The sequence below is a fragment of the Lissotriton helveticus genome, chromosome 7, assembly GCF_964261635.1.
Source record: "Lissotriton helveticus chromosome 7, aLisHel1.1, whole genome shotgun sequence".
Classification (NCBI taxonomy): Eukaryota; Metazoa; Chordata; class Amphibia; order Caudata; family Salamandridae; genus Lissotriton; species Lissotriton helveticus.
In genome coordinates, this window is record NC_136068.1 from 29552542 (window position 1) to 29580336 (window position 27795).

At 44.4% G+C, this 27795-nt stretch overlaps 1 long non-coding RNA gene across 1 annotated transcript in view; it reads right to left on the reverse strand.

Annotated features, from left to right (window-relative positions):
• Positions 1 to 27119, reverse strand: part of LOC144766589 (uncharacterized) — a 51142-nt gene extending 24023 nt beyond the window's left edge. The window contains exons 1-3 of the long non-coding RNA XR_013597852.1: positions 27082 to 27119; positions 12551 to 12586; positions 9010 to 9045 (exon numbers count right to left, since the gene is read on the reverse strand). This is a non-coding gene — a long non-coding RNA (uncharacterized LOC144766589). The remainder of the gene's footprint in view (positions 1 to 9009; positions 9046 to 12550; positions 12587 to 27081) is intronic.
• Positions 27120 to 27795: the final 676 nt, after the last annotated feature.

Below are 27795 nucleotides of genomic sequence, written 5' to 3' on the forward strand. Positions count from 1 at the left end.
AAATCCGCGAACTCTCGCGAATTTTGCGGATTCCTTTTTTCTCTGTGTTCGCAAGTGTTTCTGCCATTTCGCAAGGGTTTTTTACCAGTTCGCAAACGAGAACTTACTTGTCGGGTAGCAACGGTCTCGACCATGTTGTTTCTACGTCTGGTTCATCACAGCACCCTCTGTTTCACCACTGCCACCCTCTGTTTCACCACTGCCACCCTCTGGCTCACCCATGCCACCCTCTGGCTCACCCATGCCACCCTCTGGTTCATCACTGTAGATTAGGGGGGGGGGTAGCACACCTGCCCTGCCTCAACTGACATGAATGAATTAGGGGCTGATTAATGTGTCACTGAATTTGAACTTCCAGGCTGGCACCTGCTTCCTTATCTGTAATTGCTTTCTGTTGCAGTGTAATTTTTTTAACAGGACCTTTGTTGTATACTTGTAGCTATTCTCTGAGCCTGCTGTGAGGGTCAGAGCAGGGTCATAGAATAGTTGCAAGTAGGCAACTGAACTCTGAAGGGGCCCCTCAGGAAGCACTACAGGGAATGGTTACTAATGATAAGATTGAACTTTTGCACCTGCTGAGTGCTTTCAGTTTTGCAAAAATCCAAATATCCAGCAGCATCCACAAAAAGTAATCTTTCCAGGTCAAGATCCAAATTATGTGACCAGCACATGAAGAAAGCACTGGGAGGAGCCTGCTGGACAGGAACAGGAAGTTAGAGACTGTGGGGCACTTCCTTCCCCCCCCCCCCCAAAAAAATGTACTCCTTGCAAAAAAGAAAGTGCAGGCAAATATCAACCTGAGGAGTTATTCTGATAAAAATCATAATTTTCAAGGTTTATGCTGCCTGCTGGTGGATATCTCGCAATTGCAAGATTGTCGCTGCCCGCCGCATCTACGTGTTCGCAAGTGTTTACTCCCGCGATGCGTGACCACGGGCCTTTATGACGTACTCGCGTTGCCAAACTCTCGCTGTGCAAGGTGGCAAGCCACGATGACGTCGACAAACTCCCGCAGGATCCCGCAGCAAGATCCAAAATGGCGCAGCACACGCAAACATGGAGAAAAACAACTCTGCAAATGCTGAATGACGGTAAGTGAACGCTGCGCGCCGCAAAATTGTATAGTATTCCAGTTGGCAAGTGCGACCAAGCAAAAAATCCGCCTCGCTCGGATTTGCGAATTTTCGGCAAATTCGAGAGTTCGCGGATTGCGAATTTGCCGAAAATCCGCAAAATCCACGAGCGGAACGGATTTTACGCCCATGCTTAAAATTAATCCAAGATTAAAGTTCCACTAAGACTTTAAGGGCTTTAAGGATGCCAGCTGATGTAAACTGGTCCATTTTCAAGCCAGTCTTGCTATTAAATCACTCAGTACTTGAGCAAGTAAAAGTGTCAGATGCTGTAACATTGGGGCCAGGGATCTGTTAGAAAAGGAACAGAGGTGGATTTATAGATTGTCTACCAGTATAACTGGACTTAATGAGAACATTCCTTGGGGCAGGCTTGTGTTGTAACGTTTTGAGTACTTTGTGCCATGTGTGATATTGTTATGAGTACGAGTGTGGTCACTTGCAAATTGGGATATCTTAGCATCTACGCCATCACCCCCTCTGTCACCCGCTCTGATAGTGTATTTATGGGGAATTCTTGGGGAACATCAAGAGACAGCTTTCCCAGCATTGCAATATACTCCTTATGCAACAAGACAATTTAACTATCTGATAACACAAAATGAAAGGATCAGCTTTTATACTTTATACTTTATGAGCTAATATAAAATGGAGTTTGGCATATGGATTATACATCTCTCATCCTGTATGATAGTGATCTAAAAAACAATGTGAAATGGTTACTAAATAACGTTGCCATTCCCTGATTGGCTAAAATATCCAGTGCCCATCGAGGATGATCCTCATTGGCTAAAGGTGGGTAGGGTCACAATTGTGTACGTCACATGCTGACAAAAAGAAATGATGGTGCCCACACACTCCAACATAGAAGAGCTGTGAGAACCACATTGCTTTAAAGCTGTAATGCATACTTTATGATGTAGCTAGGATACCTTATCCAAAGTATTTTGTACCACTGGGACAGTTTTCTCCCTTTATTTATTTATTTTCCACTGTGTGACAAATGGACCAGCCTGTTCGTCACCTACCAGGGGGCTGTAAAAAAAGCTTTTAAAAGGATGTATTCCTAAATACATCTTTCTCCTAGGCATTATGATAAGAGGTTGCAACACACAGGAGTGTGGATGAGCGTGTGTTAGAATTGGTGTATTTTGTATAGATGTGAAAGAAAGTCACTACTCACATAAGGTACATTTTCTTGAGTGTTGCAGCATGCAGTGAATCACAAGTGTTACACTAGTGGGGAGAACCCCGACAACGAACATCCCTGTTTTCTTTTTTTTAGAAACTCAAAATTGGGAAGTGCCGGCATCTGAAAATGCTGTATTATAGATGCATATGTGTATGTGTGCATGGTAAGAAGGTGGTGCAAGTATAACACTGGGAAGCTGGAAGGTCATTATGAAAGCTGGATGACATTTCTAGGCAATAACTAGTTGAAACATGTTGACCAATGGTTTCAGGAGACATTGCTTCTCCCTATACATCCAACCTCTTGCCATTTTACCCTGCCCCTTTCAGCGATCATATAAGTGGCCTTATATAAGGGACACACAGAGGCATTTTAACGTCTTAATTTTTTTCCGGGTCCCAGTAACTAGATTGACAATATCAAAGTGCTCCTCCCAAAAGTGGGTTTGAGACTGCCCGATATATGCTTTAGTTTATCGAGCGAATACTCGTTGATGAAGCAAACCACATAGCAATTTGCGAGTCAACATCTGTTAAAAACCACAGGTTTCCCCTCCCGTCCCCCAACCTATGAGGCTAGCTTTACTTTGGTTTTAAACAATTCCATGTAAATAGCATCTTTTTTTATGGGTAACACTGAATTGTTCCAGGCAGAGGGAGCACAGTGAAAAAATATCTCTTCCCCTAACGATTGATCGAGGACCTAACACACAATACCTCCATTGACAAGGGACAGTCAAGGTCTCTTGCAAACTTGATCCATTACATTGAGCATGGATTCTGTTGGACTTGGCCCTTTTTGGCAGGTTCGCCCCTGAACTTTTTGCCTTAAGCTCTGACATGGTGATAGTGGTTTTAGGCCTCTGGGCACTTTAGCAATGTGGTCCAGTGTAAAGTGCGTGCGCTCAATGTGTACGTGTGGTGAGATGGGCCTGCCCTCCCATAGGACTGCATGGGGGATAAGTGTGTCCATGGTAATTCCTGGTATGACAGGAGTGCAGGGTCGAGTTTAGTATTGTATGAACTCGTGAGAATAAATGCTGCGCAATGGTGTGCGCAGATTTCTAGTGACTGGTGGAGAAATGCCACTTTTAGAAGTTGGCATTCCTTTGTGCTCTGTGTCTGCATGCCTGATGTAAATTGCATGTCTGGCTTGTGAGTGACAGGAGCTCAGAGGTGTGGGTGGCTCCAGGAGGGGCAGGGTGAGTCAGCACTGAGCTGAATGGGACACCTGGAGTAGGAGTGGTGGGAGGGGTACTCCCCTGACTCTGAATAGGATGGTGCCTGCCCTAGTGAATGCTGGCTCCGCCCCCCTGTGGTGTGTCTATTGGTGAGCCCCCACCTGACAAAGGGGAAGAGGAGCTTCCAAAACAAAGTGCTCCAAATCCCCCCTGAACCAGTTGCATCTGCTTTCCCCATTCCCTGCACTTTAGGCAAAAGAGAAAAGGTGTATAAGAGAAGGGGCTGTGACCCCATGATGTTGTTCAGTTCCATGATGCCTTGCTGATCCTGCTGAGGCGTGATGCTGCTGGGTACCAGGAGGAATTGCCATGAGGGCTTGCCTCCCTGGGCCCTGCATTGCCCCAGGACCTGGAAGACCTTTTATTTGGGACCCTTTTGCTTTTCTTGATCCCTAAGGACTTACTTTTTCCCAAGCAGGACTCTTGCTTCTATCACCTTGGGAGCGCTTTATTTTGATTCTGTCAGGAGAGAGAAGCTGGCGATTGCAGCACTGTGCTGCAAGAGGAGAGTGGGAGGGAATCCCAAGTGTAGGGATTCCCCCGCAGTTGGTGCCTTGTTTGGCGGATGCCCATCCCGCTTTATGGTGCCTTTGGAGCAGGTGCCCACCCCGCTTTAGGTTTAATATTTGAGTGGGTGCCCACCCCGCATTGTGGCCGGCTGCTGTCGTGCAGCGAACCAGAAGTCAGGCGAAGCTGCCTGACGTGGGGCAGGACTTTCGCTTTCCCGTGGGAAGCCCCGCGCCCACGGTATGGCCGGAAGGAGGAAGTCTAGCGAGGCCGCTGAGGACAGCGCAGGGCTACCGTGAGGAAGGGAAGCCCCACATAGTGCTGTCTTTACCAATGCGAGTCCCGGGTCCCAGGAGGGGGCCCGGGTGACGAGAGAACAGGCGGCCGTCGCCGCCGATGACAGCACATGGCTCCCATGGCACAGGGAGAGCCCGCGGTGTAGAGATTTCGGCGACGGGGCGCGAGGCACATTGTCGGTGCCTGCCCCCGCCGCACGGAAGAGGACACGCCCTGAGAGCCGGTAAGAGAGGGCTCAATGTTGTCCATCTTGTTTTAATTGCTGAGCGGACCCGCCGTTCGGGCCGCTCCATCGTGGGGGCACAGCTTTGTAAGCATCCCAAGGGGCCCGAGGGCACAGAGGTTCCAGGGCCCCATTGCTTTGTTCACCCCAGCTGTGCCGCTTTCAGAGGGCAGCTGCACCGAGGGGGTGATTTCCTTTGGAGAGCCCCAGTAAGGCCCAGAGGGCACAGTGGTGCCAGGGCCTATTTGTTGGATCCCAGCTGCACCGCACCAGCGCGGGTGGCTGCAACGTTTTGCCTTTTGAATGGCAGAGTCCCTGAGTGGGACAGGGGGCACAGAGGTGCCATGCCTCTACTTGATACACAGCTGTGCAGCTCTTAGTGCCTGCTGCAATGTTTAGGCCACAGTTCTTTGGGGACATTATGAGAGATAGGAGTGAGGTGCACTCCTCTGCCCGTGCGCAATGCCGCAAGTGCAAACTATGCTGCATTGGCAGCAGCCCTGACACTCTGGACACAGGGCATTTGAGCCACTTTGCGAAGGCCAGTTTGCCAGGGGGTCAGTGATTTATGTAATATTAGGAAGTGTGGTGCTCTACAATGATTAATTGCTCTAAATGTGTTTGGGGATGCATGAGATTATGCGTAATGTGTTTATGCTCGTGAGATTATTTCCTACTGTGAGTATACCCCTAATGTGGGTGATGCTTAGGAGGTTAGGGTCCAATATGTTAGACTGATGAGGTTGGCGTACAATGTATTTTGCGCCTAATGTGATACTGTGCATAATGTGGTTTATGTGACAGGATGGTGCTGAGTACAGTGGTTACCAGTGCTGGTTGTACGTTTATGATATGTCTTACTTGTACTAAGTTCACTTTGGGATGGTTCTGACAGTGGTCCAGTGGGCCCTGCCAGGTGTAAATAATCCCTTGTAAATATGACCTAGTGCCAGATGGCACAATGTATATTATGGGTTACTTTTCTAATTTGTTATCAGAATGCAAAGGCTATTTTTGATATAACCTTGTGTGGAGTTCCTTTTGTGGTGTGCCGGGGATGTTTGTTCTGTGTGTGTGCGCAAACGCTTTACACATGGCCTCCGGGATAAGCCTGACTGCTCGTGCCAAGCTACCAAGGGGGTGAGCAGGGGTTACTGTGGCCTGTAACTCCCTTGCCCTGACTAGTGTGGTGGTCTCTGCTTGGCTTTGGCGCAAGCCTTGGCCAATCAGAGATCCCATTTCTAACAGATTCCAATTGCACTTGGTTGCTGGTACCTCTCCCGTTGAATCCAGTCTGGGGTTTCCTTCTTCATATTCAGATAGTAAGCAATCTCGGAGAGATGGATTGTCCTATAGTATGTCCCCATCTGTAGAAATTGTAACCCTTCAGAACTGGTAGCAGTTTATAGCTTTGATGAGTCAAGCCTGGGTGGGCTCAAACCCAGACATATTCTTGTATCAGGTTATCTATTAACCTTAACATGGAAGCAGGTATCTTAACTAGTAGCATGACACAAACAAAGTTCACCCTGGGTGCCAATCTCACCTTCACTGTTTGGGCCCTACCCCTGGAAAGAACTGTAGTGTTCCCATTTCACAAATTCAGCTGTCATTGTTTCAAGTAGACTTAGAACATTGTCCTTCACTATGACAGGATAACCCCAATGAATTAGCACCCCAATATGTTTTATTTTGCAAGATGGCAGCTTAAAGGGGAAATTGACCAGAGCCCAGATAGTGGCATAGGGCATCATAGACCAGGCTTTGCATTTGGTCTAGTTTATTTTCTTCCCTGAAAAACCAGAGAAGTCATGAATGAGGCCCATCAGGACTGCTATGGGGACTTCCGGATTAGCTATGGTCAACAACACATTGTTCAGTTACAGAATGAGTTGAGTTGGGCCCTCACTGCCATGCAAATCCAATTGATCTTGGGAGATATTCTGATGGCTATACCCAAAGATTCTAATGCCAGCAGATTAAGGAATTGGCACACCCCTGTCTCATGCCCCTACTCATCACAATGTTGTTGGAGATAAACCCACTACAGTTGATCCTTGTTGTAGGTTGTTGGTACAGCCAACTTATCGTCTATGTGTGTGAGACCCAGACCAAAGGATCACAGAGTCTGAAACAGATCACTCAATCAAACACTTTTTCAACATTGAGGAAAAACATAATTCTCGCATCAGCATCTTGTGCCATAAGAGGTGCAGGAGTGTCCACACGATTCAAACAAGAGCAGTTAGGCACAAAAGTTACCTGATTTTTTTGCACCAACAGGTGGATAATGATGATAAGTCATATTGAAAAATTGTTTGCCAAAATGTTTACATCCCAATTAAGTAATGAGATGAGCTTATAATTGGTGAAAGAAGGTGAGTTTCTCCCGGGTTCAGGAATCAGTGAGGTCTATGCCCTGGTAAACTCTGGTAGAAGGGCCTCCTTCTTGCTAGACTTTCCCCAAAGGTATCTCCACAATGGAGCATGTTGCTTTATAGAATTCCAGTGGGAATCTCTCTTCCCTGGGGCCCTGCCAATCTACATTAGTTTTATTGCCTCGGCTATTTGGTGTCCAAGATCTCTTCATCCAATCCATATCACAGATATTGAGGCAGTTCTGGAATAGATAGTTATGTCATTAGTGCTTCTTCCCAGGTTGTATTGTCAGGTGTCTCATAAATGTGTTTAGAAGGAGATAAAATAATTTGTTATAACCAATGGTTTTGGTAGAATGTTACCCCAGGGTCAAGTATTTAAGGAATTGTTGATTGTGTTTCCTGTTACTTTAGCTGTAGGGTTAACATTCTCCCTTGTTTTCTCTGTGCTCATACGATTATTCCCATCTGCAGCCAAATCCTTCTCTGACAAAGTAGAAGACATGTTTTGGTAATCAATGTCTGTAGGTTGTCTATGTTGGGATTTGCGGTAACATTGCTGTACGGAGTCCAATTCATTGTCTATGGCAGTCCTTTTAGCTTCAGCCTCCTTGTGTGTTGTAGCTAAGTCTCTCATTAACCTACCTCATATTTATACTTTCCCTGCTGCCCACAGTAGTTGCAAGGAAGTAATAAAATTTAATTTGAGGCCCTTATATTTTCAAAGGATTTCTTGTATCCTCTTCTTGTCTGGGAGCATACATGATCACTCTGAAGGTGTGACTTCAGGAGACTCTGCAGTCAGGAGAGTTAGGTTTATTTTTGTGGTGTACGGGGGAGCAGGTGCCAGGGTGGGTAGTCTTTCATTAAACCACATAGTGGAGGCCTGTTAATATGTTTACGATCACAGTGACCTGGTTTATCGATGATAGGGTCTCTCGCCAGATCGCAGTCTCCGTCCACTATTACTTTAGCAAATTCACATTCTGTAAGTAACCTCCTCAAGGTGGAAATGAAGGCATTTGTTAGGCCTTCAGGCCCTTAGACAAATCTCCTGGTGACGGTAGTCTCTTGTACATTCATTTTAGCATTATGGACATAGTCTATTTCATCGGGACATGTCTTGTGGTGTAGGTTTGTGACTGTAGATGTGATCCATACTCCAGTTTTCTATTCCTTCCATACATGCTGGAGTAGACATTGAAGAGGTTACAGATGAACACCTGCACACTGTCAATAAAATCAACAACTCAGGTGATGATCCCTCTGACCTCAAGCAGATAGTGATATTTCAGCATCAACAAACTCTTCAGGCCTGAAGACAAGATGTTGACTTCTACAAAGGAGGGACAACTCATCTACACCCGAACCTCTCAGTCCAAAATGGGGTCTTACTAGCCTGTTGGCTGCCACATTTTTATTTGATGGTCACAAGCAGAGTGTTTTCCTTTATAGCTGGCCATGCACCAGCTCTGGGATAAAGATATTTGGCTTGAATGCTGAGCTGCAGGGTTGAATAGTCAGTTGTGTATCATCTATGTGCATGTAACAGTGCAATCCTCTTTACTGTAAAAGTAATGCCAGCTGGACCATGTAGATGTTAAAGAGTAATGTAGACAATGCCGCTCCCTGTGGCCCTCCACCGGCAGCATGTCATGGTGCAGACTTAAAAGTTGTAAGTAAGAAAGTCCTCAGACAGAGGAATCTGATGTCTTCCAGGAAGAATACTAATTGCTTACTTAAAACCAGACATGTTTCTTATTGGTCTACATAAATATAAGAATAACAGGTAATAAGAAGAGCTGCTGCTAGGCCAATAAACAAGATGTATGCAAGAGGATACTCGTGTCATGAACTGTTCCCTCACACCTTCCAATAACACCTGCACAGGGAAAAATGCCAGACCAAGTGAATGCATTGTTTGCGCTATGTTGCTGTCAGTTATTGTCCGCCAAATGAAAGGTATTCATGCATTAAATCATGCGTAATGGTTCTTCTCTCAACACCCCAACACCACAGCTTTTTGATTGTTATTTTACCTCTGTATGGAAAAACGGCTTCATAGCTGGGCTCAGCTGCAAAAGAAAGAAGCATACATTAGCACACAATCCATTTTTTCTGACAAAGACATCAAAAAGATGCTTCATAGACATTGAAAGAAGATATCATGGCTATTCAAGTGTGTGTGGGGGCGATGCAGCAGAGAGAAGATGACATACTTTCACTTTGTGAAGTTTCCAAAGATTGCCATCATTGTGTCCCAGGACTGGCTCCACGCAGTGTCCTGCTGGCCACAGGGATACAAGTTATCATGGTCTTTCCAGAGAAACCAGCCATCCCTTGTGAATCATCCTAGCTGAGGGTGGACATGTCCCTTGTTTGGTCTACATGAGTCATTTCTTCCGAAGCTGAGTGGTAAAGAAGGTCCAGGCACATAGGAGGAATTTCAATGGACCAGTTAGAATTCTGTTTTTACTTGTAGTACTGCAGTAGTTGGTGTGGGAATCATCTGCAAGGATAGATGAGCATTGAAGATATTGCTTAAGGACTTTTAATTATGGTCGCAGTGCTATCAGAACTTGTACAAACAATTATGAAGCATTTCACACCCGAAGAACCAGGATAAGCCTCCACGTCAACCTGAAAAGTCACAACCTTGCAGGCCACTTCTAAGAGTTTTTCCCCACTCAGCACTTTTTATGAGAATTTCAAGACTGCAGCGGGACTGCTCACTGAATTAATTTAACCTCATTGGGAGCTTTTTAAAGACGGTTTTAAGCTTGATAGGCCGAAATCTGCAAACTCAAGAAACATTTCTATTTTTGACGATTAAAAGTTGGATCATCCCTCAACGTACATCTGGGCATTGTCCCTAATGGGTCAACCTCAAGAGAGACATGGTGAAAAATGTTCTTCTTTTTCATGCATTTTGCATTGGATAACACAGAACGCATTTCCCAACGCTTTCTTATGGTACTATCAGTTTCGTATGTACAGTTTCCTCCATTTTATTTTGGTATTGTATTTCTAGCAATGGTACTAACCTACAGCCTAATTTAGATCCTGGCAGAAGGGTTACTTTGTCACAACGGTGACGTATATCCCTCCTGCCAAAATATAAATCCCATGGAACATAATGGGATTTATATTTTGGCGGATGGGCTATCCGTCACCATTGTGACAGAGTAACCAGTTTAACAATATCTTTATTGTGCCCTTTATCTAGTCCTTTTCATGTTCTTCATTTCTTTAGTTAAATTTTGTTTTTCTCGCTATTTCCCTATAGCCATACATATTCCCTGAGGATACGTTGCTACTTGTGGCAAGCTACAAATGGTGAGCCAGGGATTCCTCTGAGACCAGCAAACCCAGCTACACTCTAGTGCCTTACACATGTCGGCTTCGAATGTGTGCACTCAGATCTGTGTGGATGGGAGCTTATATAGGAGGCTGACAGTGACATTCGCACATTCCACCAATGATCCTTTCCAATGTTAAGTTATGGTTTTTTGTTCTCTCGCTCAATATGGAGAACTCTCATCAAACAGGGCCAGTTTGACCAGACAAGATAAATTCTTTCCCATCAACAGAAGGATCTACCTCCACCTGGCATCCTCAGACACCAATGCACACCACTTTCTATATGCAGACAATTTTGTTCAACACAGAACAACCAATTCAACCGGGTTGATGTAAAGTCCCTAAGGTCGGACTCCATCATATATAGGGCTTGACTCCATCTTGATTCATGGAGGCCGCCATCTTCCTTCTCAAACAATGGAAGCCGCCTCTTTTTTCAGATTTATGCAGAACATTTGTCATGTTTCCTAGCCGCAGATGTCACCTGAGCTTATTTTTCTAAGAACTGTGAAAGCATTAAGTCCTTTGATCAGTGACATATACCACCATCAATGCCACATTCTTCTGGGTCAAATATCTACTTTCCACTATGTCAAGGTTGATTAAGAACACATACAGACAAATAACCAAAATAGTGTAGTCTGAAGTGGTGTCCTGTTACATTATATGTTCATAAGGAAATGTCTAGAACGAATACCTTGATGTACGCAATCTATGTCTGACATTGTTAAACTTATGTCAGATATTCCAATTTCTGATAAGATGTGGTATATAAAGACTGCCACTTGACCACTTGTCAGGAGAGGTTCATCACAGAGTATCTGAGATTCTGCCAAAGACGCTCTCCCCTACTGCCGGCACTCTTCACATTTCGCAGATGCTACATCTCACTTGAAGCCTGAAACTGATAATGCTGAGTCCCGGAGGAAGACTGGCTGACTGCTACCGCAGTGTGTTTGCCCTTCGCAGGGAACACTGTCTTCACACCTCCACTGTTTAAGACTGCCTTTGCTATCAACAAGCTATGAAGTGCCTCTTTTCTACCAAAGAAACACTAGACTTCAAGATGCTCTATCTTCCATGCTCTATTAGAGCATAGAAGTAGAAGTTAAGGTGTTAGGCTCTAGGTGACATTTTAAAGGACATTTTGACAATGTTAGAAATATTTTGTTCTTGTTATATTGTGCATACTTGCTGTTTTTAAAATATTCTGTGTGGTTGTTTTAGATGTACTGAGAAACAGATTGTTCCTGCAGTGATAAATACTTTTGACTTAAAAGTGTTTCTATTTTCGTAGTACGGTGGGTGTGATACAAATAAAAAAAATACAGTTTGTCACTGTTTCCACGGTGCCCTGATCCATTTATTGTATTGTATTGTATTTAATATTTATACCGCGCATCTGTCACCCTACGATTATCCTAAACCAAAAGCAATACTTCTATATCAATTACACATTGAATAGTGTTTTGTGGGGCTACAATAACCTGTCTTTCACAATCATTGCTGGTGCATTGAAACTAGTTCATCTGTGCCACCCGTGGGGGGGAAAGCACACCTTGTAGCTGTACATCAAATTCGTAATTTATGCAACAGGGTGAAGTTGTGTTGTTTCTTTTCACACAGTACACAGTGTTCTCACATGAGCTATGTGTTTATGCCTGCTAAACAAGGGTGTATGTCTGCACGCTAATTAGGAAGTTTTATTGCAAGAGCCCCATCCTCACCCTCTGTTTGCAGGAATCCATCATCTTGTGTACCATACCCTCACAATGGTCGACCATTCGGTGTGTGTGAGTTGTGTGGTGAATGTTGCCAGTGCTGCACAAGAGGCACACATGATCACATTCACACTTCCTGCAAGCCTGGGGCATAGCTTTCATTGTACACCAGTGCTGAAAGGCTGTGGTGCTGGAACCAGACCCGCCATGAGATAAAGCTGCATGGTGGGTGCCCGTGTAAGAAGAACAGATAATTAGATTATCTGTGCAGAGCTCAATACAGAGGTTCTACGCAAGATGATGATAGTGTCATAATATGTACCCTCACACTTTCCAATAACAACTGCACAGGCGCCATTGCCAGACCTAGTATGTGCATTGTTTTGATTCGTTGCTGTCAGTGATTGTCCGCCAAATTAACGGTATTCATGCGCTAAATCATGCTTAACTGTCCTCTCCTCAACTCCCAGCCATCACCATTTTTTGATGGTTGCTTTACCTGTTTCTGGAACGAGGGTCTCACATCTGGGCACATCTGCCAAATAAAGAGATACACATTAGTCTAAATCTGTTTTTTGTGACAGAGACATTATAAGAGTACTTCTTATACGTTGAAATAAGACATTTTGGCTGCTTATGTTGGGGGGGGGGGAATGAAGGAGGGAGAAGCTGGTATTCTTTCACTTTGAGCGGTTTTCAAAGATTACAGAGTCACGTCACTTTGCCAAACTTCACAAGCTTGTTAGAGAACATGTTTGCGCCAAAAATAATTCTTTCAAGAGAATTTTGTGAAACATTTTTTTCCACAAGAGAATTCTCCAAGACTGGGCTCTGCAAAAGGCTTCATGCTGCAGGATTACTCATGGTGGAAGATGTATCCCGCTTTTGCATATTGTTAACTTTACAAACTTTGGACATTTCAGAAACATCTCAAAGTGTTAAAAATCACCATTATACAGATTTGTTTGGAAACTCTAGGGAACTTCACACATCCCAACTATTGGGAAGAGAATAATCTAAAATCTAATTTTCAGCAGGGGTGACCTCCACACCGCCCATCCAAATACAACCCAGGGCATGATTTAGATCTTGGTAGAACACTGATCGTTCCTCCGTGAGGGAGTGTACATGTACTCCGCCAAGCTGACGGAATCCCGGCCACCCTATTTAGTTGCTGGCTGAACCTCGGTCCACGTAGACAGACCATCACGTAAGCAGCTCACCGCAGCCAACGCAGCGGTCTCCTCTGCTGGTGAACAGTACTCTGTCACTATGGTGTGGTGGGATTGCGTCCAGCCTATTTAGATTTCACAATTGTGCTGGCGGTGTTCTAGCGACGTATTGCCAATGGAGTGATTCCATTGCAGGACGCTTTCAACATTGGACTTTTCCCTGTGGCTTTTGGATGGATGCTAGCACCACACACCTGATGTGTTTTGCATAATTTTCTACACCTGCATACCACACTATAAGACACATTCTATTTCAGACCATGATCCTTTGCCATTCCACTGCATCACAAACATGTTCAAGCTGAACATTTGTCAGTGAATTCAGGTTTCTATGTGTTTGCTTTCTCTATTTCTTGTTCCTTATTTTTTCTTTTATTTATTATCTTGGGGGCCATAACATGACATTATTTTTGTTTTATTGATAATGGTATGGAGAAGAAATTCCAGTTTTACAGAGAGAGAATTTTCAGTCATGGTGGATGAAATGATTAAAGTAAAGCCACAATTATTTGGAGCGCAAGTCCAAAACACAACCATATCTAATAAAAGGCAAATGCACTTCAGAATAGTTGACAGAGGACATTAGGAAGAGCTAGAAAAACCTATGGGGGAGGGTGCATTCCCTGGCCTCCAAGCGTCATGAGGCAATTGTAGCAATGCATCAAGTTTGAATCTGTTGCATATTGTGAATTGAATCAAAAATGTTAAATGAATCAGCGTATGAAATATATACTGTGTTGTACAAATGTGTGCCTAAAGTGAAAGCCAGCATAATTTTTTTAATATTTCCACAATGTGAAAACAAACTGGAATTAACTTAAGATATTTTGGAGTCAAGTGTAAAAATATTTTTGCTCAGTACTAAAGGGGTTTAGAAATGTTCAAGACTGATGTGGTACAACATTCATTGCAGTAATTATTAACAAGCATTGAATCATATAGGAATTGTTATAAAGACATATGTAGCAGTTTTTTTGTCTTGTACACACACCGTACAAAGGTATTTTTCGTCTATATCATTTTAGTGACATAGGTTCACTATTCTAAACAACACATCTGAACCATTCAGAGGTGTTTAACAGTTCCTGAAGTGAATTTAAAATGCTGTACCACTTCAGTTTTAAGTTAATTCCAGTTATTCATGTTATGTATGCTGGGGTGTATGGTTCTTGGCAACTGCATGCTCTTTGGGTGAGTATGTGTATGTGGGGGGTGTTGTTTTGCAGATAGGTTTGCTTGTGTGTGAGGGTGTTTGTTTTGATGAGTGTGCTGTTTAGGTGGTTGGTGTGGTTGGGTTGCTGATGGATGTGGTGGTGCTTGTAGGCATGGTGGTGCTTGTGGTGATTGTGGGTGTACTGGTGTACTGGTGGTGGTGGTTGTGATGGAGGTTGTGGGTGTGATGGAGGTTGTGGTGCTTGTGGCTGTGGTGGTGATTGTCATGGTTGTGGGTGTGGTGGCGGTTAAGGTGGGTGTAGTGTCAATAGTGTCTGTATGTTATTTGTGTGTCTGCTTATGTTCCTTTGCGTGTTTGTGTTTATGTGTGTGTGCTGCTTGTGTGTGTTGGAGTGGGTGCCTGTAAAGAAGTGAGTGTCCTTGGGATATGGGTGGGACTTTGGAATTGGGATAAGGAAGGGACTTGAGTAGAGGCACAAGGTTGGGCTGGTAGGACGGCTGCAGTCAGTGAGGAGGTTTGTCCTGTAAATGACCTCTGCATTCCAGGCATAGAACTATGAATGCCTTCCAGGTATGCCCAGGTATGCCACCATTTGTTGCATTTTGCAACTAAGGGCCTGGATGGCATTCAGGAGTGCAGTCTGGCCTCCAGATATGGAGAGTAAGAGGTCAATAGTTTCCTCACTCAGCGCAGCTGGGGTGACGGGGGTAGGGGGTGAGGTCCCTACGATGAAGGAGACTCCAACCCTTTTAGGGGAACAAATTTGGCAAACTGGGGAAGGGAGCAAGAGGGAGGGTGCAGATGGGTCTCTGAGTGAAGGACAAGAATGCAGGTGGTACAGTTCCTGTAGGGTCCACCACCATTAGGGATTGGTCGCTTGTGGAGGCCTCCAAAGATGTTGAAGAGTTGGTGGCCTCCGTTCCAGTCCCCTCATCTTCTGTGACACTGTGTCAATCGGTTTCTGTGGTCTCACCACCTGAACCACACTGGCCAGCTGCTTCCCTGCCTTCATGGCCAACATCCCCTTTGCCTGCTCCTGATGATCCTGAAAAGACATATACAATAGTTTTATAAGTATATGTGTAAATAGAACTGATTAGTAACCTTTTTTTCGCAAAACATTTTCCAATTTTTCAGATTTCACCTGCTTCAAAGCTTTCAGACTTTGGCTTATATTTATCATGATCTCATGAACATAAGGGAACATCTTCAGAAAGCATTATTTCTCCTATACTATTTATGATCCAGTACACCCACAATCACCACAAGCACCACCATGCCTACAAGCACCACCACATCCATCAGCAACCCAACCACACCAACCACCTAAACGGCACGATCATCAAAATGCCCACTTACACATACAACAACACAAATGCACACACATATCTGGATACAAAACACCTGAGATACCACACAATCCAAACATACAGCAGACCCACATGTACCACAACCACACCAACCACCTCAACAGCACATTCATCAAAACAAACACCCTCACACACAAGCAAACCTATCTGCAAAACAACACCCCCCACATACACACACTCACCCAAAGAGCATGCAGTTGCCAAGAACCATACACCCCAGCATACACAACATACACCAGACCCACAGTCGACAGCAAAACCAACAGACACATGCACATCACCCACTGCAGCTCCCTCAACTTCCCAAACTCAATCCTCTCCCACCCCTCCTACCCATAGTACTTAGGAAAAATTTACCGCTTACCTGTCCCTAACTCCTGCAAAATCCCAAACCACTCCTCTCCAGAAAAATCCTTGAGGTGCCTGCTCTTTACCCACTAGATGTCCCTTCCTGAGGAGGTTCCCCCTTGGCAGTTTGTTAAGGAGGCAAGTTTTGGCAACAGGCTGTAGTGCTACTTGCTATTCCGCACCCACTCACCTGTGAAACAGGTCCTGCAGGAACGAAGAATGTCCTGTTCCTCTCCCAGTACACTATCCACGCATGCCCAACAATTGAGGAGGCACAAGTTGAAGAGCGTACCGGGAGAAGGTGCGTGAACAAGGAAAAAGAGAAAAGAAGATGTGGATGACCAATTCTGCGTTTCCCTCACTGGATAATGCTGGGACCCAGAGTAGGTGCTGGAGGCTTAGGGAAAGAGAAAAGACGAAACCCATTAACATAAATAATGAAAAAAGGAAGACCTTGTCACAGCATCAAACAGGTAGGCACAATGGCAGTGCTGTTCATGAAGCTTACCCGTTATAGGCTGAATGCTGTCCAAAGAGAGCAGACAAAAGAAAACACACCAATATCAGTTCCAATAGTGTAGACCTTAGAACGGTCTTCTGTTAGTCCACATCCATTTTTCTACTCACTCATACGATGATCCATAGTGGGGAAAAAGCCCCAAAAAATGGGGAAAAACCACACCTCCTAACCTAAGAAAAAGGGGATCCCTTACAAAAAAGATATCGTAACAGTGCTTTGTGAAAAGCACCAAACAATGCACAATGAAGAAAATAGGGTACAAAATGTTCCGTAACTCCAGGAAACTTGAGACAGGAAGGATATGGCCAACAAGTCCAATGTAATGCAGAAATGATTCCAACCAGAACGAAGTAATTACTTCCCACGAAGCAGGAGCGTGATCCTAGGGCTCCACCAATCGTGTCTCATGATGGGCCGAAGCAACAGGGAATAGCTTGAAATCCAGGAAGTGGGGTAGGCAAAGTCCTTTCCAGGGCGAAGCACCTAAAAAGAAACCAAGGGCAGAGTGGAAGGTGGGCGGTGATTAAATACTGGCCGGCCACTCTCTGAATCCACCGCAGTTGTGCCCAAATATTCTCAAGGTCAAATAAAGAGAAAAAAATAAAACAAACTTCAGAATGCGAAAGATGCAGAAAGGTAAGAAGGGAGATAAAAGAGCTCATTCCCTTTAGCGCTATTTAAATACAGGACATGACAGTACCCCCTCTCACAAATCCCCCAACTACACAGGGCTTAGAAGGGCGTCGTGAATGGAGTAAGCGCACCAAACGGGGGGCATGTACATAACTGGCAGGTCCGAGGTACGTTCATCAGGGGAATAACCTTTCCAGTCAACCAGATAGTACAATCTACCCTGTCGTCTCCATGAATCTAGAATAGCTTTAACCTCAAACTCCTCATGGTCATCACCACAGGTGGAGGCAGGGGCAAGGCTTGAGTGGTGACAGAGTAAGGCTTTAGTAAAGAGGTATGGAATACAGGATGAATTTGATAGTCAGCAGGCAATTCCAGTCACATGGCAACTGGGTCTACCACCTGATCAATCTTAAACGGACCCACATAACGAGGTTGTAATTTCCTTGGACCCCTCCAATCTCAAGTTCCTGGAAGCCAACCAGACCACATCCCCAGGGGCATATGAGGGGGCTGGACAACGATGTCTGTCTGCCTTTGCTTTCACATATTCCTTGCTATCAACAGGTGTTCTTGTGCTTTTAACCATATGTGAACCAAAGCATGCTGGTACTCGACCCGAAGGCTGAATGGGGATAGCCTTGGGATGAAAACCCATTGAACAAAAAAAAGGGGTCATACCCAAGGCCGAATGCATACTGTTGTTATAGGCAAACCCAGCTACAGGAAGCACCATTACCCAACCTCCTGTCAATGATGTCAATAAACAATGGATATATTGTTCCATAGTCTGATTGGTCCACTCTGTTTGCCCATCTGTTTGCGGATGGTGAGCTGAGGACAATCGGAGTTCCATTTTCATGGAGGAACTGAGCTTCCCAATCTGACACAATGGCAATTGGAACACCATTCAATCGTAACACCTGAGATAAAAAGACCTCAGCTAATTCCCTAGTTGTAAGTACCTTAGATAAAGGTATAAAATTAGCAGTTTTAGTAAAAAATATCTACCACCACTAATATAGTATATGCTTCCATGGGGAGATGTGTAAAAGAATACACACTAATTGTATGTCATGGGGAAGGAGGTACTAGTAGTAGATGCAGAAGACCCACTGGAGGGGGGTGTGAGGCTTGTTTACTAGTGCACACAGGACACAATGCCACAAACACCTGTATATCATGCCCCAACGTATCCCACCAAAACCAACAAAGAAACAGTTCTTTCGTCTTGGCCATCCCAGCGTGCCCCATTAATGACGAAGAATGACACCAAGTAAGTGCTTGTTTTCTAAGCTCCGGTAGTATGAACAACTGAGCTCCATGATTCACAACAACCCATTCTTCAGCTGAAACGTGTGATCAAGCAACCACGGACATATGTCTATGGCTATCATCTGTTCTGTGACCTTAGCAAGGAACTCATCGGAGGAATACACACAATGATTTCTTCCTTTGATATCATAGGCCTCTCATCAGGAATAGAGACATCATTCAAGGGAGCCACATGTATATCTGACAGAGCATCTGATTTAGCTTGTTGAACCGCAGATCTATACGTGATTGTAAAATTATACTCATTAGAAATAACACCCATCTCATCCGCCATGGGGTTATAGCTCGTGCAGATCGAAAGAATCCCAGTTTTTTTTGATCTGTATAAATTGTGATGGTATGTCTAGCTCCCCATAAATGATGCTTCCATACCTGAAAGGACATCTTTATAGCCAACAGCTCTCTTTCTGCAACTGTGTCATTCTGTTCTGCTAGTAATAACTTCTTAGAAAAGAAGGCAATGGGGTGAATAACTCCTGAATCTACATGCCGTTGCGACAACACCACACCTACCGCATATTGGGAGGTATCTGCCTCAACAAATACCAGAAGTGCAGGATCAGGATGTTTTACTATGGGAGCAGAAGTAAACTTCCCCACCAATGTCTCTAACACAAATTGAGCTGCAGAAAACCAGAAAAAGGGCACCCCCTTCCTCAAGAATTTAATCATGGGAATAATAATCTCAGAAAAATGGGATATAAACCACTTATAGAAATTGGCAAACTTCAAAAGAACCTGAATATCCCTCACACAAGTCGGAACTGGCCATGAAGTGATTGCCACCGTCTTTTTATTTATTTATTTATTTATTTGGAGTTTTATATAGCGCTGGCTAGACTCGGAGGTATCAGAGCGCCTTACATAGATAGTTGCACAGGTTACATATACGTAGATGAAAGTTGCAATGAACAACAAAAACTTAAGAAATGCGGTGGAGCCAGGGATAAACACTGGTACAAGTAACAAAAGGTTAGAGGGAGGTAGGGAATAGGGCAGAAAATGTCATTAAATTAAATTAATGTCAAGTTCAGGAGACCGGCACCAACTAGAGGAGGCATCCGGGGCCAGTCCATCCCACCGGGCCGGGAAGAAAGGCAGAACTTACTTGAGTCCGGTGTAAAACCTGCAGATGGGATAGAGGCCACGGCACCGCAGCGCTGTGGGATGGCTTCGATCCCAGAGCCGAGACTAGCAGATCGCCGGGAAGGAGAGCAGATGGGGGAAACATGGCTGCATTGCACCCACCAATTCCACCGAAAAGGCACGGCTGAGAAGCAATGGGGCAGCAAGATGGAAATCACTGCAGTCCTTCACTAGGAACAGACCAGGTCACCGACGTCCAAGTTCAAACGGACGAGACAAGCAGCAAACGTTGTTCTCGACAAAGACATCCCCCCACTTAGGAATGAGGACTCAGCCATGTTTGCCAGTCTCAGAGACCTCAATTATTCCAATGTAGAATGGAGACCCCCCCAGGCACCCAAATGACTCACCAGTGGAGGAAATGCCGCTCCGGCTCCCGGACCCTAAGAGGGGCCGCCAAGGGGAAACAAGAGGGCTACAGAAAGCAACCCAGAGCACTCTCCCTACTCCGGCTTGGGAAAACAAATCGGGGACTAGGGCAGCCGCCAGGGGAAATGCACAGGGCCGTCGCTTCGAAGGCAACCTAAAAACAACCATGCACTATTGCCAGAGAGAAGCAGTTACAGCGGGATGCAGGGAAACAACTGCAGTATCCAGAAGGTAGGTGATGGCCATGGATCAACACCCAAACACCTATCTCCCCTCAGCTGCATTAAGCAGCTCAACCGTGCACTCAACCATTTCCCTAGGATTCCACTGGTGGTGGTTTTTCTTGTAGCTGTGGGTGTCTTCCTCTCCTTCAGCAAAAGCACCGGAAAAGCCCAGGTGAATTGCCGAATTGAGGCCTTCAATTCACCGGGGAGGAGATGCTTCAGTGGGAGGCTAATTTCCAGGATTAACGCCAAAAGACGATCCCTAGCCCGGGAGCTCTTTAGGGTCCATCCTAATGCCTTCAGTGGAAATGAGGAACCCAAAAAACTCCATACAAGAAACCCGTAATTTAAACCTGTCCAATTTCACAAACAATTGTCACACCATTTCTGTAACACCTGCTTTATATGGTGATCATGTTCCTCCCCAGTTATAGAAAAAATTAATATGTCATTGATATAAACGATAACAATCACGTCCAAATTTTCCAGGAACACTTCATTTATAAAAAAATTGGAAAACAGCAGGGGCATTAAAAAGACCGAAAGGCATGACACAATACTCAAACAACCCAAACTTTGTCCGAAAGGGGGTCTTCCATTCGTCCCCCTCCCTGACATGAATGAGAAGATATGCCCCCCACAGATCAAGTTTTGTAAACACAGTGGCATGCCTCAACTGATCCAGTAACACCGGTATCAAAGGGAGCAGATATTTGTTCTTTATTGTCACCTTAATAAAGCTCTATAATCAATACAAGCGCAAAGACCCCCTTCCTTCTTTGGTATAAAAGAAATGGAAGAGGACACGGGAGAAGAGGATTGTCAAATGAAACCAGATGCCAACATCTCACCCAAATAAGTCCACAAATCCTGCTATTCTGGTTCAGAGAGTGCTCGGATACGGCTACATGGAAAAGTAGCCCCTATTATCAAATCAATGCGGCAATCAAAGTTCCGGTGTGGTGGCAAAGCACTAGCTTTCTCTGTATCAAAAACATCAAGATACTCCAGATATTTTGGTGGAACATATAATGCAGTGAAATTGCTTCTAGATGGATAATCCACACTGAAGTGAATTGTGGAGAGCCCGTGGAGATCCTAATAAAAACAGTAGAGTGTCTTGTGGCAACGAAATATAGTTGAAAAGAGAGGACGGACCAACCATAATACGTCGAGTCCTCTGATGTTAGCAGGATGCCGTCACTAGTCACCGCGCATGATAACGCTCGTCAATAAGCATTTCTTCAGTGTGGATTCTCCATCTAGAAGCAATTTCCCTGCAATTAGGATTGCTGACAGTGTATATTTATTAACGGGCTAGGATCTGGGCCAAGATAACCCATGCTGCATAAAATGAATTAGATGGAATTATGCGGTCAATGATCTCAGCCCTGAGGGCCTCTGTGTAGACGATGCAGAATATAAGGCAGTTCAAAGGGAATATGCCTTCAGCCCTAGTCAAACAACAACTGGTCAGAATAATATGTTTGGGATTTCAATCAAATTTTACATATCAGAAAAAAACATTCAGTAATTAATGATAATTTTCTACAATTACAGCTACACTCGAAGCTCCTTTTGGACCGAGTCAGGTGCAATGATGGTGCCTGATAGGGGAAGTGGATTGCAGATGTGGTGCAGTCTTACAGGTAGTCCAGATTGTCCCATATATAGATGGTGAGGTCTAATCAAACCCTGTATCATTTTTGGTTGATACAGGTGCTACCCGATCGACTTTTGCCTCCGGTAATCAATTCATTTTGAATAAGCCTGTAAGGTTTAACTTGGTTCTCTGTCTTGAGCAGAGATATTCCCAATCCCACTCATTAATCCTCTTAATTAGTTAAATTAGAGCATCTGAAATGGTTTCTCGTTTCATATTAAGCCTCATGACATAAACTTCTATAAACACATTATTATTTCTATTACAAATAACTGCAAATCTGCAGCTGTTTATTAGGACACCCCGTCCCAGTTTTTTATTTCCTGGTTGTCATTCTGTACAGTTACTGACCCGGCAGTCATTGTGTTCGCTTTAGTCATTAATGACCGGCCTCCTGAGAGACCCCCACTGGCTCCAGTGGCTCCCAGTCAACAAAAGAATCACAACAAAAATTATAGCGGGTAGTAGTGGTTTTAAATATCGCACATCATTGGAGATGTGTAATTTGGGAGAGTTGTTGAAAAATAGCAATATATACAATAAATAGGTGGTGCTATAATGGTTTGCGCCCCTTACTACCAAAGGAGTCTGGTGACAGACTGAATAGATCCAGTCTGTCAAATCAAACAATAAAAAATAAATCAAAGCATTCAAAGGAAGTTAAATGAGGAAGATACACGGTCCAAGTAATGAGGTCTAGTAAGAAACACTGTTGCTGTTTATTGTGACGTGTGATCCAATAGATATTCTTGTCATACAGATGCTAAACAACTGTGTATTCTTTGTGGAAGAACAGCCACCATGTACTTCTTCACTTCGTAACTTTTTCAAGGCTGCGCAATTTACAACAAAGATGAAAACCACAAGACAATAATTGATCATAGCAGTAACAAAATTAGAGATGGTGACATGATGAAGAACCAGGACAGCAACAGAAGAATCCGAAGCTGTGCTTTCCTGAAACAACTGAAGAAAGAGAGGTGAAAAGAAGGGAACCATGTATTGAGTTCCCCGAATCGGAAAGAGTGTAATAAACTAGTAATAAAAGATAAAACCAAGGAAAGGTGAATTGGGAAGACCTGAGAAAGTCGCCATAGGTAAACTTGTGGGGAAAACTTAATCTAGTCAGTAAAAACAAGACAAATCGCTGAAGAAGCCAAAACAGGATATCTTCAAAGATCACAATATGATCCCACCTTATAAGAAAGCAAGTAGTCAACATTTTCCATGTAGACGACGTAGACCAGTAATAAAAGTCATGCGGTGGCCTCCGTGGGTTCGCAAGACAAATGTACGTTGGAAGATAGTGAGTAGTCGTGGCAATAAGTTCAGCTAAGGAAGAATCAGGTAAAGGAAAGACTAATGAGACTATGGGGCATATTATCAAGACTGGCGATAGAATTATCGACATTTTAGCTGCAGAAAACTGCCGCTAAAACGGCGATAATGGGCTTGATAATAATCTCTATGGAATTCCAATTGAAGCTCATGTTAGATGTCCTTCACATTTAACATGGGCTTCAACTGGAATTCCATAGAGCATATTATCAAGCTCATTATGCCCCTATGTTCTGGTAATCATAAGAGTAACCTTTCCTCTTTAGGGTATTGGAAGGAATTTGTATTAATGTGAAACCAGGAATTATCTTGACCTCTGGTTCCAAAGACTAACAAAAAAGCTATGAAGTGAACTTACCTCTAGGAAATGTACGTTTGTAGTTAACTATTCAAAATACAGGGAATAAAAACTAGACTACAGAACATGTAGTGTGACTTCTAACTCAGTAACTCCTGTATTTACATGGCAAGGATAATAACGAGAAGTCCCGTATTATAGAGAGCAGAGAGAATTGGAATTTACGGTTCTGTGCATAATAAAACAAACTATGGAAAATATTATATACAAAAGAAACACTTTCAACCTACTCACACACGCCTACCAGGCCGTACACGACGTGGGACCAGCGTACCTCAACCACCGCCTTGCATTTCACGCACCCACCAGAGACCTCTGCTCCACCCATCTGGCCCTGGCCACCGTCTCACGTATCCGCAAGCCCATGGCTGGAGAAAGATTCTCCTCCCACCCGGCAGCATAGACGTGGAATACCCTGCCTCTCCACCCCAGGCTATCACCGTCACTGCCTCAATTCAGGAGAGACCTCAAGACCTCGCTCTTTGTCTGAACCACAGCGCCCTCAATGGACCAGCAGCTCCCCCCAGCGCCTGTGGACCATTACAGGTGAGTAGTCATGCTTTACACACCACCTGATTGATATATTGAATGATTGCACTGAGTCACTCAAAAGAAAACCTTTCTATATTTTTTTAAATAAATACAGAGAAATGAATGATTCACTGTCTGTATTTATCTGTATAAATAGGTAAAAAAAATGAACTGAGAACAATTTGTAGAATGTAATAAGGTTCTGTTGTCTTCTTCTATTCTATTGACAGTGTGTCTGAGGTTGAGGATAGACTCTGTGTGCCAGATGTGGGCACCACTGTCTTTTTATTCCTAACAGTTTTTGAGTCTCACTCATCCTCAAGAAGAAGGGAGCGGGTGGAGGTCTTCATTTTTTGCATTCTCGACTGAGCTCAGTACCTCCTTAGTGGGGGGCAACCCCTAGAGAACAGCAATACCTACACACAGACATTGTATCATCTTAGTGACACTTCCGGCCTCTCACTGGCAGAGCCACTGGCATAAAGAAATTTGAGGGGGCCCTCTTGCAAGGTAGTGAAGGGGCCTCCTCCGTACTCAATCAGGAGCTCTTCAGCCAGAGTATTGTGCTGAGGGGGCCCACTGGAGCTTGGGAACCCACACACTGCGGGGGCTGCTTGGACCTATGGTATGCCACTGGGCAGAGCCCAAGCAACACTCTCATGCTTAAGAACTGAAACTGGATATCCAGGTATCAAAGATACAGTCAGCGCCCCACCCTGGCATTAAACCTTCTCCCAGTATGCTATGTCAAACAAACAGTACAGTGGGCCATGGGGAGAATGTTTCGGCTTACATTTCCAGAGACAATTTGGACATTCATCTGGATTGGTTCTTAGTCTCTAGAGGGCAGGAGGAGGGAGGCCTGTGTTACTTTAACGTGGCTTGTAATCATACAACGAATTCCCACCACAGTCATTCTACTTAAAGGAACCTTCTCCAGATGGTACCAATCCTACTGAGAATGATTCTCAGAGGACATACGCCTCATCAAAAGTACTCTGTTGTTATGTTTCACAGGGTACCCCAATATAGGCTTGAGTAGTCACCTGCCCCTTCACCAAAATTTACTGTACCATTGTACTACAGAACGGTTTTTGATATTAACGTTTATCTAGTTAAGTGCCTCAGAAATGTGGTGTGGTTTGCCCCGAAAACTAGCCTAATTAATTAAGGATGACGATTCGCAGAATCACAGCAGGATCACCATCTTCTGCTCAATAACTATGTATAAGGGTCATCCCTTCCATCATCCTCGGCCATCATGACACAGCATGGTAGAATCACCTGAGGGTACCTTTTGGGTATATATACACCATATCTTTGCCGTGTGGAGGAGAAAGCCTTCCATGCTGACACACTGAGGTGAGACGCTGAGGTTCCTTTACGCAGACACTCCAGCACGCAGTGGTCTGACATCCCTCGTGGGGTGCACATCTCGGAACCAAGAGGGGGTCCTACATTCTCACACAGCAGGCAATGGTGTTGGCTCTATCCTATGGGCTTTCTTGACTCTACACCTACATACATGCTAGGTACATCTAGTTACGGTTGTATCGTAGGAGTACTCATTATTACTGTCATATATTTATATGCCTGCATATATTAAGGGCCAGATGTAGGTAGGACTTATTTACCGATTCTTAATTACCGAATTTTACCGATTCGGTAATTAAGAATCGGTAAATAGGAAGGGAGGACATGTAGGAGCATCCAGATGTTTCATTTACCGAATCGGTAAAAATCTGTATTTACCGATTCGGTAAATACCGACCGGTAATGCCCATTCATTCCTATTGGCTTTGAAGCCCATAGGAATGAATGGGCATTACCGATTCGGTATTTACCGAATCGGTAAATACCGAATTACACAAGGGTGCAGGGGGTGTCACTTTGACACCCTCTGCACCCCCAAAAGAGGCTCGGGTGCCATGTGGCAGGCATACCTGCCCTAAGGGCAGGTCTGCCTGTCATATGGCATAGGTGTGCATGCACACATGTGCATGCACACCGGAATCGGTATTTTACCATCAAATTGATTTGATGGTAAAATACAGAATCTGTAAGGCTTGTGGGACTCAGTAGAGTCCCACCTACATATCAAATTTACCGATTCGGTAGAAATACCGATCGGTAAATTTACCGATCGGTAATTTTACCGAATCAGTTACACATGCCCCTACATTCCATTTCTGTAATACCGGTCGGTAACGGCCGAAAATACTGATTTTCGGCCGTTACCGACCGACCTACATTGGGCCCTAATTGTTTTAGCACTATGGTAGAAATCTACCATCCATTTACTCTGGTGCTGCTTATAATCGTTTGTATCTGTTTCTCTCTTATGGTTGTTTCAGCACACCTATTTTACACTAGAATGATGCGGGTTCAATACATTTTTATTGAAAATGTCCCCACCGTTTAATCTGTGAATCTCTCTGAGACAAAGTGAGCATGAGTGACTGAGCGAAAAGTACTCTACTGTTTCCACGATCCCTGGTGGGACAGGGTTGTCTGTTCGATAGTTGCCAGGAACTATTCTCTCCTTGGTAAGAGGAGATTGCAATGGCACTGTGAGCTAGCTAGGTATACAGGCAAACATTGCTGGTGGGGGAGTCTGGAATCAGTTTGGACACCAATCTCACAGTTTATGTTGTCTAAAGGCACAGATTCTATATAGGTTTATAGGAACTACACGACACTGTGAAGTCATCACTGCCCCGCAACCAAGATATTGGCATCAACCCCTACACAGAGGTACACTCAGCACAGGGGAAAGAGCGCCAACTCACCTGCTCTCGTGTCCACGTTGACATAGTAGGGTTCGTCTGTAAAAGAAGGTGCAGTGTTAGACTCTCAAGATGCAACCATGGAATCCAGTGATTAATGCCTGAGCTACGCAGCTCATCACAAGGCCTACATCCCATGCAGCAGCATGTTTACAACACATACATGAATCAACTGACCTGATAGGCATTTACCCATTTTTTTGTCTCAAACACACACATCAGCTCTGCAAAAGACATTGGCTTGATACCCAAAAGGAAGCTCAAATACCTCACACATTAGCTTGCAAGAACTTTGTAGCCCTAGGGAGAGCTCTGCTGTATGAGGCTGATGTTTATGCCTGCAAGATTTCTGCCACCTCTGGGACACGTCTGCTGTTTGAGCCTGAACCTCTCAGATCTATGTAGCTTAGGGTTATTTGTTTTCTTTCGGAGTCTGCAGTATCCATGCAGAGGATGTGTGGAAAGGCTGCTGTCTAGTACTTTAGCATGTTGGATTTTGTTATCCAAAAAGGATGAGTCGTGCTTGAGGTCCTAGATATTTAGAAAGCTGGAAGATATCAGGGATAGCTCCCCAGTACTCGTATGAGCCATTATGTTCTGTGTGACCTGAGGGATTATTCTAACATCTGAGGATTGAACCATACGCCCTGTGTAACCTTAGGAATAGCTCTGCTGTCTGAGGCTTGAACCAGTAAACCCTGTGTAACCTTAGGGATA